Source organism: Varroa destructor, unplaced genomic scaffold (genome assembly GCF_002443255.2).
Source record: "Varroa destructor unplaced genomic scaffold, Vdes_3.0 BEIS01000003.1, whole genome shotgun sequence".
NCBI lineage: Eukaryota > Metazoa > Arthropoda > Arachnida > Mesostigmata > Varroidae > Varroa > Varroa destructor.
In genome coordinates, this window is record NW_019211456.1 from 2,400,521 (window position 1) to 2,421,588 (window position 21,068).

The 21,068-nt window shown below is 41.5% G+C and overlaps 1 long non-coding RNA gene across 1 annotated transcript in view; it reads left to right on the plus strand.

The window, feature by feature from the left end:
* Window positions 1–20,475, plus strand: part of LOC147756381 (uncharacterized) — a 35,443-nt gene extending 14,968 nt beyond the window's left edge. The window contains exon 3 of the long non-coding RNA XR_015324365.1: window positions 20,316–20,475. This is a non-coding gene — a long non-coding RNA (uncharacterized LOC147756381). The remainder of the gene's footprint in view (window positions 1–20,315) is intronic.
* The last annotated feature ends 593 nt before the right edge of the window (window positions 20,476–21,068 follow it).

The window sequence follows — 21,068 nt, forward strand, 5'->3', positions numbered from 1 at the left end:
CTTATTCTAATGTCCGACATGCCCAGGGAGTAGTATCCAGTGTTGCTGTACAGTACAAGGTCGTATGCATACGCGACAACCTTCACGTCTATCTGTCTCTTCTGTCTGTTTCATGCTTATTTGTTATTATCCTTGGGTGATCTGCATGTAATATCACAAACAATAGTGGGCTGAGGTTCTCACTTTGTACAAACTCAATCGCTTGTGTGATAGATCAGTGTTCCGTTAGTTCGTGATCTATTACGATCCTGCTGAGTTGAACGATGACCTACAAAGTCCATGCGCATGTCGGCACCCGTCGTTTAGCAGCTTTTCAAGTGCTTCAATTTGCTATCCTGAGTCGAATACGATCCGGAAATCGGAGACGACTGAGCTGATCTTTTCGTGACAACAAGTTTTCGGCTTTTTTGGAAGCGTTATGTATACCGACAGCGCTGATCGTTAAGCATGAAATCCGTACTAGCCTTCCACAAGTGCTCTCTTGTGTTCGAAGTATTGAAAAGGGTTTGTATATGTTACTTTTTTTTCGCTAGCCTTTGCAATAACGTTGGCTCCATCAATGCAACTACATTCTTCGAAATCAGAGCTAGTTTAGGCTTTGTCCATATAGTTCGTATTTCTCGAATCCGTGAGCATGTATTAATTTGCCGCTCAGCAGTCTTTGTGAGACCTTGGCCGTCTTCTTCATGGTGAAGTCGCGTTCCCGTTCATATTTCCATTGGCTGTCTTTCTCTGCGCAAACATTTTCGTACACCCGGATATCTGTAGAACAGTATTCTGCGCGGTCAATGTGCCTTCAAAGCTGTTTTACTGAAGCTTTTCGAGTTTTACGCATCCACAAGTTAGGTTTTTGTTGTGTTTGGTTGAGTAGTCACTCTTCCTGTCGCTGTCCATGTTTACATTTAGCCTGTCTTATGGCGCGTCTGTAACAGCCTTTCTATGCGACGTAGTAAGGGGCACATCTCAGAACAAATGGGTGCTCATATATTAATTTAGTCTTGCACAGTCTTGCCCTTCGAGCACTCATGGTTCCATTGTAGTTTGCCCTTTCTGGCTTTTATTTCCTTTGTACATGGCTAGAGCAAACTAGTGAGGAATCCGTGACATCTGGATGTTATGGGCATAAATAAGAACATACTGAGTGCAATTCGCTACAAGCGGTTCGCTCTTAGTTGTTTCAAGAGCGGTCTTCTTTCCCTATTCAAGAGGTCAATTGTCTTCATAGCAACATCAGCGCCGGCAGGGATGCGCTGCATGATCTCCCTTGTTTCGTTAACTCTTGCTTCTTTCTTGAAAGATGTCTCGCTTATCTTAGGTTTGTCTAAAGTAGAAATACCTGCTGAGGATTCTACGAATGTTGAAGGTAATGCCCAGAGCCTCAGATTGGTGCACGTGTCGAATAGAAACGTTTTCCAGCCGTTCGGTGTAGAAATCAAACAGAGGGGCTCAAGAAATTGCTTACACTTAGAGCTGCGTCACTGGACACAATCAGAATGAAAGATGTTCGTTGGGATCAAATTGTGCTTTATTAAAAAGTCGCATCTAACGCAGGTGATTGTCCCTTGCAAAACTTAGTATTTCGTGAACTCATTATTAGAATTACTACGCTTATTCAGATAATAATAAAATACAATACGACAATTGGATTATACTATAAGGCATTCAAGATTCGCGTCTGCCGGTGTCGGTAGGCGCTTTAACGTCCAATTATATTTAACAGGATTTGAGTACAAATTCCTGAGTTGGCCTGTTTGATTCGTTACCTGCTATAATGTACGAGCAAACTGAATAAATCTAGATTAATTGATAAATTATTATTGTTATTATCTCCAACAGCTTCTAAATTTCAAGCTTATAAAAACAGATTAATAGAAATCCATTAGTTTCGATGTAAGCTGCAACATGTAATGAAAGGAAATGGGTATCTCGTTTCGAAAAGTATGTCTTCCAATTCGAAAGACATACGTTTTGCGTGACGAATGTTAAATGCCTTTTTTTTTCTTAACATCCTCAAAATATCCATAACTTAAATTTCTGCGTACTGCAGTGAAGTTATTGTACAACATTCGATATTCCATAAAAGGAAGAAGACCGGAAGGTAGCGCGTTAGTTCGCGGGGTAAAATTTTGTCTGAAGTGAAATTATACGTATGTCTTCCCAGAAATCTAAGTTAGGTCTACACAGCTAACTACTACAATATAAATAATTTGGCAAAGAAAGAGGCTGCCATGTTGACTTTTCAGTTCACTGCTTGTATATATTATAGTCTTATCCGTGACGGAATAGTAGATTTCTAGGCGAAAATTCAGATATTACTATACGACAAATTTTCGACCCCTGTCAACATACAATTTTTAGGAGCGATATGCTGAAATTGTCTTAAAAAGAAAAAAATTTTCTCTGGTGCAGGGTCTATCCATTCTACAAAAATTCCCAACAGTTGTTTCTTGCCAGAGAGACGACCAGTTAGCCCAGTCCTCCAGGCCGTTTCCCAACTGTATAAGAAATACATAATTCCCGGTCCTAGCCGCATCTGACAGGATCGAATGGGTGTGTCCGCTGACACCCTTAGGTGTTTTTGCGTATGCGTTAATTGTGTAGATTGAGCAGTGACGGCTTCGCACACAGCTTATTGACCTAGGCGGGTCCTTTTAGACAGCTGATAGCCATCCCATGTGTGTACAAACAGTATAAGCCCATCATCGGCACAATCACTAATTCATAGGGAAACAAATATAAGGGGATTAAAGAAAAGTAACGCTATTAGAGATGGCGACAGCGTAGCATCTATAAACCGGCCTCAGTGTAATAATAAATAAAAGAAAAACATGGGCGTGCGTGATGAAACTCAATGAAAACTGGTTCTATCAAGAGGTAAACGGAATCTTGCAATTTTTAGAGAAAACTAACACTATGAAAAATTTCCTTAAAAGTTATTGGCCATAAAGGGAACATAGTTTTATTGTGATATTCTATTGTTTTATAATAAAAATTCTAATACTGCCTAAAATACTTCGTTGTTTACCATAGGTAACGGTAATAGCATGACAAACGCATTATGCGCCCTATCTTGCATGCTCATAACCGGATGTATACGTTAGTTGGCAGCATCTCTATACATGATGATTATGAACGTGGAAGGTTTTCGAAAGATATTTCATTTCGGCAAAAATATTATAGATGGCTACACGATGAATGGCTATCCTGTATATATACACACATATTTCCAGTTATATGTTGATGAAATTATCGCCATAACATTTACCATGACGCAGAAGAACGCTGACTACAGTAGAAGCTCAATGTTTGGATACAAGAAGAATAGACACAGGAGATCTTACTCGATCATATTTTCTTTCACACAATCCTGCAGAGATCGAGCCACATCTAGTACGGTTGTTGATCACGAATGAAGAACCGTAATGTTCAAAATCATGACGGATGTGCTCCACAAGCTTGGGGCCGGCGACACAGAAGATGATACCTTGTGTTTTACGAGATTAAAAAGAAATCATGCATTGTGACTGTGCTTCAGCCGCATTACCGAACGATTAATTCAGATTATAGATGACAGATTCAGATACAGAAAAACTAGTAGAATGACAATAAGCCGCTAGGAAAAAATCGATCGTAATCAGTGAATAGAGGGGGCGTCGTCTTTCACAATGACCGCGTCAGATGACATACGTATTTAGCGACTCGACAAAAACTGAAAGAATTTGGATGGAAAATTGTAACGCTATTGCCGTATGGGGGCGGAACTTGCACTGTCAAAGTATTGTCTGTTTCAGTCTCTGCAGACCCTCGTCAATGATGCTAATTTAGTTTCCATCGAGCAGTGCGATAATCACTTGTCACAGTTTTTGCGTCCAGAGACCATACAAGTTCTACAGAGGTAAAATTATGATGTTACCATAGAAACAATTACGAAGTTAGCAGGAGGTCATCGATCAAAATAGTGTATCTTTGGTTTAAAAATATTGCTCCGAAAAACATATTCTTTCAATTTCGGCTCATAGATCATCAACACTTTTCTGCCGCAGCGTATGGACACTTGAGTTGACGCTTTTTTAGGCCTTGTTTCCAAGACTATATCTAAACAAAAACAGACATTTCAATGGAATCTTCAACACCTTTGACAAGCCCCACTCCTCCACATATACCGTTATGACAGCCTCCGCACAGTAGTTCGGGTACTATATCGTGTAAATTTCAAAATATCCTTCTTTAATAATAACTATGTTTCAAGTGTGTAGACGTAAACTTGTTAAGGTGTCGCTTAAATACGCTATATACAACAGATTTTAGGGCCACTAAGCTTTTGGGCTTATAGCAAGTCAAGTAGCCTAAACATAGCTAAGACTCAAACGGCTGAAAATCCGAACGGTGGAAAAAAGCGCTGAAAGTTTCAGTATAAACAAACATTGGAGCCTACAGAGTTGATCCAACTGACAACTGATATTTTCCTCTTTCAAAGTGGGCCCTAATCTTTGCATCAATATAGCAGATGTATCAAGCGTAGCTTCGAATCGTTTACATGAATTTTTGAGCGTTTTCGATCTATAATCTGTTGGGGGTCCTTCGCTTTGCCTCATGAAGATCTTTCCGAATTTTTGACAAGCCGCATGAAAAGTGGCAAGAACGTAGATTATCGATGTCAAACAACACGGTGGGGGTACTTGCGAGCCCAAAGCATTGTTTTACCTTACAATGAGTCTGTGGTTTTGTTTTGGAGAAAAACAAGTTTTCTTCTAGTATTAAGGATGGCGGAAAAGTTCATGGCGGTTACGATAAACAGTCCGTGAAAGCCTGCCGAAATTAAAGTATATATGTATAGCTTTTGAATAAGCATGTATTCGACTTCTCTGGATAGCCAAGAGATAACGCTCATATAATAATATGCGGCAATACATACAATAATAACTGCGTACTACCACGATTCCTTTTTATTTAGAGTCATCGGCTGTAGGCGCGAAAGACGCCTCCAAACCCGCAAAGGACCAACGAACGTTTTCAAGGCTACGAGAGGGCTCTATTCCAGTGTCCTTAGACAATCGAATATCACTTAACTTTTAACGAACAACTACCAAATTGACCAATAGCGAAACCAAGTCCAATAGTGAATATTATTTCCATTAAGGCTTTAATAAAGTAGCAGAGTTTTCATTTTCCATAGAGTTATATAAGTGATATAATATCTAAGCACGCCCATACAGCTAAACCAAGCTATCGAGTCACAGCTGCGTCTGCTGCTTGTTAAGGGGTTAATTACCTCCTGGTCGGGTGCGTGCAGGGATCGTTTGACAACCGGAGTTGCCTAACGCTTGTTTGTACACCCGTTTTCTATGCAAGTTAGTAAATAAACGCCGAAACTGGCTAAATGCTGGCCGGGGCAACTAATATAGTAGCCGTGCATGCCGACAGGGCAAATGAAAATTTTCTGCCCCGAAATCGAGTAACCTCCCCCTTCTCACGCTCGTACTGGTGTCTACCAAGCTAGAAGCATTTGTTTACGTTTAGCCGAAGGTTGCCAGCAGCGGCAACTCCAAGAGAAAGGGTACGGTTGGAAACGCGTGCAAAACATATATTCAACATAACACGACCCCACATATAACGAAGCAACTATGATAAACTTATGTACAAGATATAAAAACGTTTAATTGAGAAGTATAGTTTACTAAAGTTACCTTTTCTGCCTAGTAGGCCTGTCCGCTCACACAGTGAACAAGCATCCTAGCAACAACAGTCGATGGAACATCGGTAAAGCGTTGGTTAGAGATTGGTCATATCAAAAGCTTTTTGAATGGAAACATCGAATTGTGCTATAATAATAATTCCAGTTACTTGAGCAACGAATAACTATTATTAAAACATGCACATAATAAATTAAAAATGAATTGGATATAGAAAAATTCTATGAAGTAATACAACATCCGAATAGTGCAAGAACATTACTACTTAAGAAAAAAATACTTATTCTTTTAATACCTATACGATACACATACATCTGCCTACCTACGACTTTTTTGTTGAAAACGGAAAAAAGCTTTAAGAAATAGACCAACCTGTACTGTAAAAATATTTGACAAGCATTTCTTTATGTTGTTTTACATATGGGTATCTCTTAATTTTTTTATGATTTCAATGTTTTGGATAAAAGCAACAATGAATTTCCCGGAGCGCGCGTCTCTCGTCTGTTAAAGATCAGCTATTTAATAAACAAATACAATAGGACCTATATTTACAATTTTACCTAAGTGTGGTTATTATCTGTATAAACGCTATTCATATCAGCTAGTTGTAAAGTAATTTTCTCTGATAACTATTATACACTTATTCCTTGAATAGACTACTAAAGTATGAGATCCTTAAACTTCATTTTGTATATAATAATAATAGGCAAAGTTTTTGTTATTAACTAAGATCATTAGCTCTGAAAGCTTTTTAAAAGGGGGTGTGAACCCCGCAAATGGCTAATGTTGTAGTAATGAACGCTTTTCACCTGCGTTTTCTGACTGCGCGCGGGTTCCTCATATGATACTTAGCTTTGCTTCGTGTACGAGCCGCTTCTTCTACCGATCCACACTATTTTAAATAGTAGTTCGAAGTCAAATTTTGTTATTAACATACACATTAGTTCTATTTCGAAATGAGTTCCGGACCTACATTGCTCTTGAATTTTCTAGAACCATCAAGTTAGACCGGGATGTTAACGTCTTGGTTCCATACTTACTTGACAGCATTAATTGAAGTGTTACTTTAAATCAGTAATACAGAAAAGTAGGCTGTGCCCACTAAGCATTTTAAACATCTGCTAGAATTGCTTGCTTCCTGTCCTAAAGTTTCACCCGAATCTAATGAATTCAAGTAAATCACTCTACGGTTTAACCTTCTACCAGCCTTATATAACCATAGCGACCGTCATCCCGACGACGGCCAAAGAAGCTCCCATTCCCGAAGAAGTCCTCGTAGCATTGCGCGTTCGAGTTTGTTCCCCACTAACTTGGTCTCATTCCAAGGGGTGCCGCTGCCACTGCCACTACGATTGTTGCCGCTTTGCGAGAATTGCTATTGCCGCTTGCGTCTTCCGACGCTTTCCGTTCGCGCTCACCAGGAGGAAGCTCGTGATAGAGGACGACTGCGCCGTGATTAATTTCTCTTGTTGACGTCGGCTGGCGATGGCGGTAAAATAGCGCCTGTAGCGAAGACCTTTTGAAAAAGCTAAGCCTTCCTCTTCTTCTGTCCATCAAATACTGTTCCTCGAAAGCTCAAAGTCAAATCGTAAAGCTGAACAGCCGCAAACAGCAGTGAACAGTGGGCGGTAGGGAGCATTATGCCCAGCTTTTGCTTACTAGCTATAACAAAAGTCGCGGTGTTCCGGGTCTCAAGCTACGCCACCCCCACCCGTAAGATGAGAACGGCAGGCGTTCCGTTGGCTATGTTTGTGCGCTCCGATCTGCCTCGTTTCTTTCGGCAGCAAAGGAATGGAATCGGGTGCAAAGAAGCGACTAGGAGGAAGAAGATCTAGACTGGAGGCTGCAGCCATAGACATGAAAGGGAGCGCCGGCGAGTAAAAAATGGGGTATAGCGAATTGCGGGGAAAGATGGAGGGATTTGGAGTTTCGACAGTCTTCTTCTCTGCTATGAAAGAGGCGCGCTTACGCAGCCTTTATCTACCGTAAGCACGGTCCGATTCGCAGTGCGTTGTTTCGTGGCTGTGTGACCGGTTCGCTGTTCGTAGCTGACCAAAACGCACGGTCCAAAACACAAAACAAGAACTGGAGAACTGCGGGAGGAGAGTAGGGCCGCGCTCTTCGTGAACGAGTGTGGGACAAGAACGTGCAGCTGTTAAGCGGGACATAGCGGCAGAAAATGGGTAAAATGGTAATGGTCGGCCAAGCGGTGGCGACAATGACATGACCACAACGAGTAAAGTGATAGCAACGAAAGTAAAGAAGAGGACTGAGCCGTCGACAACAAAGACGACAACGACAAAGCAAGAGAAGAGGAGGGGGGGGCGGGGGGTGGAAGAACCGTTTCGGCTATAGGCCATCCGCCAAATAACTAACGCTTGTTTCCGCGCACACACATGTACCCTACGTTGAGCTAATGTATGCCCTGTCAACGCCAGACGGTTCTCTTTATCCGCTTACTATGAGAGCTCGAACAAAACTGGCTAACGGCCATTCCGGCCAAAGGGTCGTAGGATCGAGAAAAAAAGCGTATCCATAACCACTTTTGTGCCCAGAGCTTATATCTACATTAAAGAGTTGGGCCGATTTCTACAGAGCCACTATTCCGCTGTATGAAGCAGCCAGTATCAGTACAAATTGAAGAAAAAGGAGTAACTTATGATGACGGCGTTGTGAGTGAACGCAATGTCAAAGGAAGCCCGTTGGGGCATTCCGCAACATCAAGTTTGGTACTGCGGGGCCGATGAAAGGGACTAACAGAATTGCACTTATGACAATGTACTAGATATGTTGTCTTATCAGCAAATCATCATTTTCTTTTGGTACAACATCTTTGTCAGCTGGCATAACCTCAATAATGATTTATTGCCGATGTAGGAATATATTTTTTGCTCTGGTATTTATTTTTTGTCATATTAGTGTACATGTGCATTCATCCGTCTTGCGGGTTTTTTTTTTTGTAACGTACCCTTAACAGGCCTCTATCTTATCAATATAAAATTATGCCGTGATTTTTACTGTGAGTTTAGCCTAGTTTATTGACCTTTAAACTGCTAAAACTGAACTAAGCGATATATTTAAGTTATATTTTTTGGCTCTAAGATAAACCTTAGCCAGAGAGTCGGCTGCCAAGTTCTTTCACGAAACAGCGGATATTTGGGATCATCAGGCCTCCAGGTCTAAAGCTCGTAGAACGAGCCTAGCGTTTAGGTACAGAAAGCCAATACATAATCTTTTCTAGAATACATCGCATCATTTCAGTGAGTTAAGACATGATCGCTATTCCAAGTCTTATTTGCTTGTACAAGGAGACTGGCATCTATCCAGTCTTATATATATCACAAAAAAAAAGATGTTTTCTGTTTAGATCTCCCTATAGCCCCTAATAACACGGTGGTGTCCAAGATGTGTCGTTTTTTACGCTTATTACAGAGACTCCTTTCAGTCAGATTCAACCTAGAATTGGGTACACATTATGTTGGGTGTGCAAGGCGTAATTATTCGTTGCTAAATCCCAAATAGGAAGGTGCATTGAGAGAAAAGCAAGCTCGCAATGTTCTGGGTGAACTTGGGCATGGCCTTGCTTCTGGAGAAAGAAGCGGCGAGGCAGGCACGATGGCAACGCACGTGTTGAAGAGTGGCCGAGGACTCACACGGGTTAATGTGCGTATGCGTGTTGTCGTGTTTGCTTCCAATTAGGAGTCGTCGAGGCAAGGCATTGCGTTGAACAAGCGGCTGAACAGAAAGCGACCACCTGATTTAGTTGACGAAGTGGTCGTAGTCATTGCGTTGCTTGTCTGCACTTCGTTACCGTTCGCCACTCACCTCAGCATCTTCCACTCTTCCTGATTCTTCGCTTATTCACTGTTCTGCATTGAGGTCGTTGAGGAAGTGTACGACGATATGACAGACGCACGCGGCCATAGGCTTAAGGGGAAAAGGATGTACACAATGATGCAGACCCTTATAATTGTATGGGTTACACACATACTCCGTCCACATTATCGCCCGAATTATTCGCATATGATTTGTTGCGAAGCATGGCAGCTTGGCCGAACGGCTTCCTATACAAATTTTCTCCCGCCCACCTCTTCTTATGTTATCTTGTGCTTGTTAATCTCGGCACGTTCAAGGGAAAAGCTACAAAAAAAAAAGGCAACGTTCTACCAATGACAGTAGATTGAAGGTGGTTCTTTTGAAATTTTTTTATCATTCTTCATTTCTCTTCATCATAATAAATAGCAAAACATCAAAACTTTACTACAAAACATTTGACAAAAATAACAAGCATGTAGCATGCTCGAAATCCAAATAATGCAGGGCTTAGATTTGATAGGTACAATCCAGAACGTAATGTCATGTCCTTTCTCGTCAGTTTTCTATTCATAGGTCTTTTTGTCCACTTCAATATAACAACGTTAGACGTTATAACAACATAGAGTTAGCTAGTATTTTTCCATGTTCATTTCCACACAGATGATGTCCGCTGGCACATTTCAATGAATAACAAAAAAAATATAACAAAACCGTAGTTCATTAGGACCTGCATCTTGACTTTTCTCAATTACCGAAAGATATTTTAGCCCCTTCAAGCCAATAATATATATATATATATATAAATAACGCAAGAAAATAATATTGCTTAGGATCATTGTTCCCTGTCCTAACCCTAGTAGCGGCCTAGAAAATGTGAACCAAGTCAAATTGTCCCCAGGTCGCGTCTCTAGCATGAGAACGAGGTTTTCCGGTGAAGTATTTGTGATGCGAAATAGAAAAAGGACCAGTGTAGTCAGTGCAAAACAGACTATGATAAAGTATCTCAGTCTCCTCGATGGAAATCTGAGATGCTACTGTTGATGAATGGACCTTTAAGACGGGATCATAATCATCTGCATATCGCGTAATTCAAGACGGGAAATACAAAACACTGACAACATATACTACTGGAAAGACTTGGCGGTTGATGTAGCGCCTTTGGCTGGAATGAGTCGGTTAGAATACGCAACGTATATAATTATGTAACTTAGCCTTGCTGACTACGGTTCAAACTCTACTGAGGTCACCTTGTCGCAAGTTATGTATTCCTTAATTACTAGACAGAGGTAAGTACACAGCATATAGTCTATAAACGTAAAATGCGGCTCTCTAAAGTCCAGATACGTAATTCCGATATAACGTTGAAATTTCAATAATTTAGAAATTTGAGAAAAAAAAAATGGTAATTTATGGACGCAATTTCTGGTGGGACAGAGAGTGCCTCTAGCTGTACTTTTTTTTTTTTGTATCTTTTCAGTTTGTTGCTTTCTTTAGTTTTTACGAAGTAGTTTTTATGTTTGAATGCTATTGCAAGCACTCAGAGGAGAAATCCAAATAGAAAAAATAAATAAAAAATATTATTGAACGATCGTCACATTTGGCACGTTGCTGTAGATATGGTCTGTCACGGCCAACGATCTGGGTGCCGTCAGATACAGTTCTTGTCTGACGCTTTTTGGCCACTCTCGATCAGTCAGCAGTTGCTCAAAGTGCCAATTCAGTTCTATATCATTACGAGTCGACATCATTGATGATGGTGCCTATGGCCATCGGTCAAATCTACCACCGAAAACAACAACATGTCGAAATATCTGTTACCCTGGATGCCATTTCCCGTCGCATTCTGGCACCGAACAATGTGACCACACCCGTTATAGTGACATCAATACATGACATGACGTCGGCAGCGCGAAGCATTCAGCTCACCCTGAATGCCATAACAGATGTAAGACGAGTAAAGAAAAGCGTTTCTCCAGTTGTTGACACTACACTCGTGTCCTAATCGACGAATCAAGAGCCATGAGATCGCTGCCTACCTACATTAAACAGCTATTACAAGCGTTTATAGTACGCTTACTTTGAGATGATGTCTCGCTAAGATGACCACCGTTCTACAATGTCGATGATCGTAAAAGTTCCTTTTTTGCGTGGTCTTTTTTAGTTTTGCCTAAATCATGCGGTAAACATTTGCCTTTTTTTTTTTTTTTTTTCCCACTCGATTCGTATGACAGAGGTATCTTTACATACATCGATCCTGAGTGCTAACTAACGGTCAACATCTTTGAGATGAGTCGCTTTCTACCACAACTCGCGCCATTTAATTGTTTGCCTTTGCCACAAGCTAATTTTTACAATTGAAAATCTTGTCTCTGTAATGTTTTAATCAACAGACGACACTGATCACGGTTGCAGACGTTCCACTGAATAAATAATATGCCGTACCCGCCGCTGTATTTTCAGGGCGGAACTAATTTTCGTAAATCGTAAACATTTTTTTTATTTTCTATGGCGGCGCTTTGCTTTTCTAAAAGCTCGAGTGACGATGGCTGAATGAATAATCGCAGGGTCCAAAAACCACTAGTTGAAATCCAAGAAACACACTTGGAAACAAAATCACGTGGTGCAACATTTAAATATCTCACTATTTTGGAATATTTGATTGACATGTCTCGCAGTTTATATTCAATATAGCTGTGAAATAATTGGTTTTATTTCACAGCTATATTGAACCGAACGTATAACATAACATACATTTCTATGTCTATTATAATTGTCATTGGAAGATCTCATACCGCTGATATTGTCTAATATTAACATCAATAGCTCTACACATACGGGACTTCAAGAAGACGTTTTTAGAATCGGAACACGATGCTCCTATCCTAAAAACAGGTTTATCCTTTATAATATATAACATGTAGGTTCAATATCTCTACCACGCCAGCTTAACTGGCGATTTAACAACATGCTCTATTTATTTTTTATTATCGACAATATTAAATAAGATAAATTGTATGCATTGTCACTTGCTGGCGACTTCTTTCTTGAGCTGGGTAGCTCACTTTTTTTATGTTCAGCGTGCTCACTAGTAATATTCAAGTACATACAATATATTCAGGACGAATAGTAACATTTTTTTAATATCAAATATTTTCCGAGCTGAAAAAGCAGGTTAAAGAAGATGGCCGATGTTGGCTCAATATTCTGGAACAGGACTTTTCAAATGGAAGTTATTCCCGGCAGATTGTATTATTAGCATGAATTCAGATGCGGCTAGTTTCAAGGATAAACATACTATTGGATATAAAGCAACGTTATTTGAATAGTGCTATTATGTAACATCAAGGGTAATTTTGTATCTATTCTTTTTTTTTCGTTCGTCTAGGACGGGTCGGATAAAGCGGCTTGCACTTTATGCGCTCTTAATGAATCAAGTACCAAATGCGAGATCATTGTCTTGAGAGCCACTGATCACTCGCTGATACCGTTGATGCTCCGATTCCTGCTGCTACTAATACTCTTACGTCAGCCAATCCGACGCCGGATAGAATGGAGAAGAGGGCTCACTAGGGGAGTGGGAGTTAAAGGACAACGTTTACTCAGAGAGGTTTCAGCCAGTACTTCATTTTGTGGTTGCGTTTCAAATTGCTCCAATCACTCGAAAAGCAGTCCAATTCCTTGCTATGGCGGCTGTAAGAACGGCAGTTGTGTAGGTAACAGCATTAGCAGCCACACGGGTCTCTAGACTAACTGCCGCCCATACGACTGCAACCGACTCAGTACTTCTTGCGTCGCATAAAACTCTCGTTCACCGAAGCAATCTGTAAAGGGCGGTACGTTTAGTGGAAATTCAGTCGGCGGAACACCACGTTCGTTCGACAAGGGCAAGCTGCTGTCGGGGGGTTACATTGCGCTTTCCCCTGTGTATTCATATTAGCCACAAACGAAACTCGGCTATTTGAATTTAAAACGCGGGGGGGCTCTTAACGTATGCTGAAGGTATGCGTTCAGATAGTGTTTATAAGGGTTCCGACGCAGAAGTTCTCGCATCGCTTTCTCTTAACGGTATAACCTTTTCAGGTACCTACACTTACCATATGTTCATTAAAATGGTAGAGGAAAATTACTTGCATGATAAAGTGCGTCAATCCACTTTGTGGGTTTAGGAAGTTTTAGTTCCTATAGAAAATTGCTTGATGTTTTCATAGGTGATGGCGACAGGTTTGAGTTGAGAGATCGAACGGTTTAGCTAACGTCCAATGAAACCTTCTCTATCGACCTGTATCTGATGACGTCTATGATTAGGGCAGCGACAACGCCACATGACTAACATAAGTGAGGTAGTTTATAATTTTACGCGTATGTTATTGGAATCTAGTCTCAATAGCTCGAGAGCTGTAAGTGAAATAATGCCATCACGATTTTGCAGCCGTCAGATCCCATAGCTACTAAACCCCGAGAGACTTTAGGCTCCGACGAAAGTGATCATCGAACTGTCGATCACTATTAATATTTCTTAATGTTTACTACCAGTAGACAAGGACTACGTTAATTATTAGCTACTAATTACCCATAAATTGACCATCAGCAAAGGGTACATAAAGAAACCACCTGTTCTTCTCAAGAGCCAAAGTAACTTTTTATATGCTATATAAATATGCTCCAAATATGCGTACTATATGATTCGTACAGTTTCCAATTTGGACCAAGCATAATCTAGAATAAATTTGGTTTTGTCCCGTATAATAACACAAGCAGAATAATCAAGTGTTCCTCTCTTCGAATACGCACTCCTTTCGCTAGGTGTTCTACTTGCCTTAAAAAACGAAAATAATTCCTCTGTTCAGCCTTTACTAATTTGCAAGCTGGGTCTGAGACAACATTGAACGAAAGCATCTTTTTCAGGTCGTTCATTATAAACATAACACATTTTGGGTCTAATCGGGACCATACTAAAATAAAAAAAAAGCATCAATAAGATAACAAATAAAATCATAAAAATAAGAATTGGGTACCTATGAACGACGGTGGTTAACAATTAAGAGCGCTCGGTCGAACGACAAGTGTAACATAGAATATCGATTTTACGTTAGTGTCCGTGATGGCAATGAGCTGCCTGCGTTAGGTTGTTATGTACGTACAAGATGCTCAAGCTTGTGCTCTGTTCTATGCAGATGATCTTTGTTGCTCAATAAAAGTCAGATCCTGGCCGTAATACGTCAACTTGCCTCAACTCGAAACTGATATACGAAGTATAGAGGCAATGATGTTTTAATGTAAAGGTGAGCGCATCATAGTCGTGGATACTTGAAGACTGGGAAGCAGAAAGGTGGTCTTTACAGGTTGCTTCGCTTGGCCACAATACCGGCTGACGATCGAAGGTCGCTTGGAGAAGATATCGTATAGGATAGGAAAACATTTGTTGCGACAACGTCTATCGGTAAGCCCTTTAAACTTAATTTAGCCTGTTTCTCAAATCTCAAATCTACCGCTGTAGCACCGTACGGAGCTTCCACGAACTGAGAGTATCCAGCAGTCAGGCGGCTTCTTTCACTAGACAGGTCAGAGTCAACTGATCCCGAACGAAAGGCCGACTGACGCATCACCAAACCTATCGGTCTACATATGTGCGACACACTACGGTTCGTAAAATACCTAAAGCGAAACTGTCATCCACTAGAAATATCAGCGTACAGCCGGCTTCTCAGTTAGTAAAAGTGATGTATTTGGATCATCAATGAAGTGATTCGAGTTCTGTCTAGTTCAATGTTGCTAATGAGAGAATAGAAATTATAGGGTTCTTCGAAAAATTATGTACGGGATGATTTTATTAAAGTAGAAAAAGGAGAGGAGAACGAAAGAGAAAATGGCTCCGAATCCGAGCGTTTTTTCGTGTATGAGATTTAAAATATCGGTTGGTTCTACTGCGCAGTAAACGTATAAGCCTACGCTCTTTGCACAAGTTTAGTATTCATCGTGTGCTATGATCATACAAGCCCTACCACTCTTCTACGCAAGCCTTGGTATATAAAAAGGTTCGATAGAGTGCTGCGTCTCCCTTTATGCACATGATTAATCCAAAACCGGGAGCCCTACTCTCTCGGTCGTGCTTCAGTCATACTGTTCGGTTCAAGTCGCCATCTTCCCTCTCCTTCCCAGGATTATTTTCAGTCTCATATTTTTTTTCTAGATCCCTCGATTCATGTTGCCAATTTTCTTGTGATGTCAGCATTTTGGTTACGATTTCATTAACTCATATGGGTTTGTTCAGCTAAGTGTGTCCTGCCTCGCTTCCAGTCAAATCCAAGGCCTGGAAGTGTACTACTATGTACTTCGTCTGTACACAGATGCTCACTAGCATGTCGTCTATCCTCACCATATATGTCTAGAACCGACCATGTCCGGTAAGCACCCGAATAGTGTAATATGACAGCTCGCTACGGAGTTTGTCACTGGAGATTTGCATGATCGGAGATCTAGCCTAGTTCCCTCGTGTTAGCCTAGTTAGGCCCGTGTTGGTTTGACGTGCCACTTCTGGCCCCTCTTGCAGTCGTCAGGTCCAGTGACATCTATACAACACTGGGCTCTCTCCTCGGCTAGTGGGTTCACGGGAGCAATCTGACTTGCATTAGGATGGCGTCAGAATGAACCCTACTCTAGGCTCGAGTTTCTGTGATGGCCACCGTCCTCCGGGCAGCCAGCAAGGCCACTTTCTCCTTGTTGGAGCCCAGGTCCACGTATGGCCATTGTGATAGATGTACAAAGCAGCTGACTCCGCCGCTGAGGCTAACAGTTTCTGCCTGTTACTTTTCTTTGCTCCTTCTGTTCCCCGGATTACACGTGCCAGATAGGGTCGCCACTTTTATCGCTGTACGAGCCACGTGGTACGTGTGTAGAGTTCCGGTCTGACCTGCGTCTATCACGCTTTCGACGCCTTGACATGGCTTTGTCCCGGTTATGTATAGGAACTCACTTCTGTTAGCGGCAACTTTCTCATGGTGTTAAACGTTTTTTGAGCTAAGTGTGAGTATACGTAAGTATCGAGTAATACAACAGTCTAATAATTTGTCTCAGGTTGCGGCCACTCTCGTGTTGTCGGAATGAAAATAGCAATTGTGCGTAATTGTAAAATAAGGCGCAACTAATTGACATCTAATTCTACATTTATTACGTAGATTGAATTAGTGATTCATTGTCACAGTTGTAACCAAATTATAATTGAATGAAAACCAATATCTCTAATCTATAAGTAATTATACAACGCAGAATAGGAACAAGCAACTTTTCAAGCCTGATTTCCGCTTTCATAGAAATAAACAGTTTTCTACGAGACTTGGCAGTAATTGCCACGGATTTTTGTGTAAAGGATTTTGCCTCTTTTAATCTTAGGCAGTAGTCTTGATGTAGCCAAGCGCTTAGAGTACGATTAACAAAGAACAAAATTTAATGTGGTGTCGTGATCAGAATCCAGTGCTGACATTCTCACAGCGGGTGTTAAAAAGCCACATGCTACGAAGATCTGCTATAGACCCGCTGAGCCATCTACGTAGCAAATTTTCACGGTGGCCCCCAACAACAGAAATCGTCGCGCTAGTGGCATAAACATGCTATATTGGATTACGAATTGAAGGGCATGCCGGCGGGGTCTGAAACCAAACGGTACGTGTCACGATAGTTGGAAGGGCGGGCAGTAGGACCTTGGAAGACTGATTGCCAACCATGATCTGGCATAAGGGGCTAGCGAATGATTTGCATCGATAGCAAACCCGCACCGCGACAATCCTGAATCAAACGAAATCACTCGAGCGATACCTTCGTAAGCGGGTATATTGTGATATGCAGGTGATTTAAAGACTCGATTGGCGCGATGTAATGATTCTTTAGGCGTGAACTATTCAGTGACCCGAGTCAACGACCCGGCCACCGTATACCCTTTTACTTGCCTGCTCCATATAGGATTGTCAATCTTCAGGTCCCCCAACCCATAGGAGTGTGGCTGGACCTTTTCCGACAGTCAAGGCCAATTCCCAACGGTATAAACTACGACAAATGAAAAAAAAAACTCCGTGTTTATAAATAAATTGAAGCTCGTCTATCGTTCCGTTGACTGGATGACGAGAAAGTTACTTGCGAAAAGTACAGCGACTGTTTGGTGTTAAACCTAATAGTCTAGCGGTAAATATGCGGTTCGGCTTAATAACAGACTGTGGTTTTCTGTTTGTTTATTGCGGTTAGCCGTCGATAATTATAAACCAACGGAAACCGTTTGCTGTCATACCGCTTGTTGCTATTTCAATTCAACACGCGGGTGAAGGGGTAGTCGATAGCCCCCGACGCACAGAAGCTAATAGACTTCCGTGTAGCTTCCGTGAAGCTGGTGCATTCATACGAAATCAGCGATGCCATACTGTGGCGCCACATCCTTTCTATGATAACTACGGAACCCAGGCTGACAAGCGATCCCTAACTAAGTTCACAGTCTAGCATATGTTCGTGCTGAAAATGACAACAACATCTTTGACGCTTGTCGAATTAAAGGGCTTCGGAATCTAGTTGTTAGCACACCAAATACTAAGGGAAGATACCGTCGAGGATCTTTTTTGAATTTGTTGATTGCGCGCATCGGGATCAGCTGATCAATCGAAACCGTTTCAGTGCTCAGAAAATGTTTGAACTTTGGTGGGTATAGATGATAACGAAAACGCCAAAGAAACAGCTAAACAAAATGGAAAACATCGTTGTTTATTTATGCCAATACACGGAACATCGTACACAGTTACCCCTAATCCGGAAGATGCAGTTCAATGCAAAAGATGCATAAAATCGGGACTCAAGGCATAGATCGCAATAGCGAATGTTATGAACAGTTGGCCAGCAAAGCTGATTCCCGCCTAATCGACCGCCTCGAGCAGGACGCAAATTTACTATGACGAGTATTGTAAAAATAACTTCGACGACAGCCACAAGTATACGTATTATTGTGCATAATAGTAAAATATTAACTACGATTATAAACAACTATGCACAGTCTTCATGACGCAGAAACGCTGCGCGGTGCGACAGATGTCCACTGCCGAGGCGTAATCGCGTTGCGTATATAATAGTCGAAATAATTATACATCTATATATTCACCGAGTTGTCAACTCGACATTCCCGCAACTGGAAATCCGACCGCAAGCGTCCTGATTACGGCGGCGCCAGCAGTATTCACTAATTATACACCAGCGTTAATCATGACGGCAGCGGCGTACATTGCTTGTGGTTTGGAGTAGACTCCATGGCTGGACACTGGAAGTATGTTTACGTTTATGTCGTTAGTCACCATCAAGATCTTCAGCGTACGTGCCTCGGGCAATATAGACTATACGTCAAGTTTTTTCAAGAGCCCCATCACTTCTATGCGCATAGGGGTCGTGTCTGTATCACCGCTAGCTTTGATTATGAGACGAGCATCCAGACCTTTGTCTACGCGTACAACTTCGAAGTGGATCCGAATTATAAGTGTCCCCCGGATCTCACTCAGGCCATCCAACATTTTGTCAAACTTGTACTGTTGCCGAGCGATGTTATCCTGACGACCCTAGGCTCGAACTAGCTACTGCACACATCGGTATCGGCTCACGATTATTATATAGAATCCTTCTGGGTAGCCTATTTCGGGCAAGGTGGAATCGACGCGAGTCGACAATCTCTCGATTCAGCCGATTCACCAAAGTTGGATATACCAACCTAGTAGAAAAAGGTTTTAGAGACTGCTACTAGGAACATGTTAACATAACTTCAGTGGGCTCCCTTGGGTTACAGTATCATTAGCTCTTTTTGTTGGGTTCGGATTCTACCTAGGCTTTATCCAAGTTAGCCACTGGGCAAATTATACTGTCTGGTCTTCTTTCTCCTTCTTCAATAATTCTTTTTCCCAATTTTTCCTCTAAGAATATTTTTCCTGCTTCAGCGATTGCTTTATAAGTGTGTTTAGGTCAGCACGACGAATTGGGCATCAGCTTTTAATTACTTTTATAGCACAGGCTCGTGAAATAACCAAGCTTCACCGACTAGATAGCTACAAGATTTACCAAGCTGTATTGTGGGCACCATTCACACCGGCAACCTGTCGAAAACGGCTTTGTACTGCGTGCATCTTCCAATGAGCTGTTGATTGATGCACGCGAAGTGAGAGCTTCGCCAGTGTAGTAACGGTGATGACGAGCGATGAGTCGCCACCTCTTCGCTTCACATTTTACGCGGCGATGGACACATTCGAAGCAGACTCACGACCGGGCCACGCTTCAACCACGACGAAAGAAACCGATTCAAATCTGGCCAAGCTTCCTACTCTGTACCGCCGTTGTACAAATGCCCATTTCGGACCCAATGTCGTTCTATTTGCTGTTTACCGCGTCCTACATCGGCCTTTTTATCTGCACAGATTTCGAGCAGTCCACTCTTGACAAGTGTTTGCTGTGTTGATCATTGAGCGCTAAAACGTTCTTCGCTACGTACCCGGGCTATATATCTGATAAGCGCCCTTAGAGCTTAAGCCAAGACCCTCCCTTTAGAAATTTCGAATTAAAATTGGCCACTTAAATAAATATATAGAAGAAACAATCACATTGATCGCATGGCATTGGCAATTACGTGGTTGCATAGGGCACCGTCAAATAACGTTTACCGGATGGACTTCGTTTAACACGCTTTGGGCTGACTGTGAGACACAGTAAGTATAAGTAAGTAATACGGTGCAGTTCTGACAGATCGTCGCCTCTGTATGCTACGTATCCTCTAAACTCACTCAACTGCCGTTACAGATAATGGAGTTTGTTCCAAGTCATCGTTGTTCGATGTTGCGAGTACGACGACAACCGTGCCGCCTGGTTTCAGTGGGGAGAACTACAACATAGCGGCCATGTAACTCCTCTTTATTTTTTGTGGTGTGTGAATGAAAATATCAATTGTGCGTAATTGTCAAATAAAACGGAACTAACTGACGCATAATTATATGTATAAATTATATGTGCAAATAATTGTGAAATACGCTTCTAGTCAAATCTACGATAAAATTTTATATGAGTCGGAAAATATATGTTGCAACTGATCAGTCTAGATGTAATAGGATCGTTCTTCGCGAAGAAGAAAAAAGACATATAGGATTATTTTTCAGTTGATGGTGTTGAATATAATTTTTGGTATCCAACAAAACTAGCAGTACAAAGTGGCTAGCTTTAAAAGGTTTCATTTGTTTATTACGAGCTTTCTCAAACAGTTTTTTATTCCTTCCGAATTTGTATTCGCCTTTTTGGAAGCCGAACCGATTCTCCAAGGACTAGTCCTTTTCCTGAGTAAGCTTAATCAGAACCTTTCCATAACTTCATTGCATTTAGCAAGCATATAGGCCGATGAGTTGATAAGCCTATTTGTTTGCCCAGCTTATCTACAGATAGCAGGCCTACTTCTGTATTTAAGATCTTGCAAAATAGTCTCCAGCAAGCAGCCTGTCAGCAGCTAGAGCCGTGAATAATTCGGGCTATCGCTTTACGAGAAGCTTGACGGCTCTGGGGTTT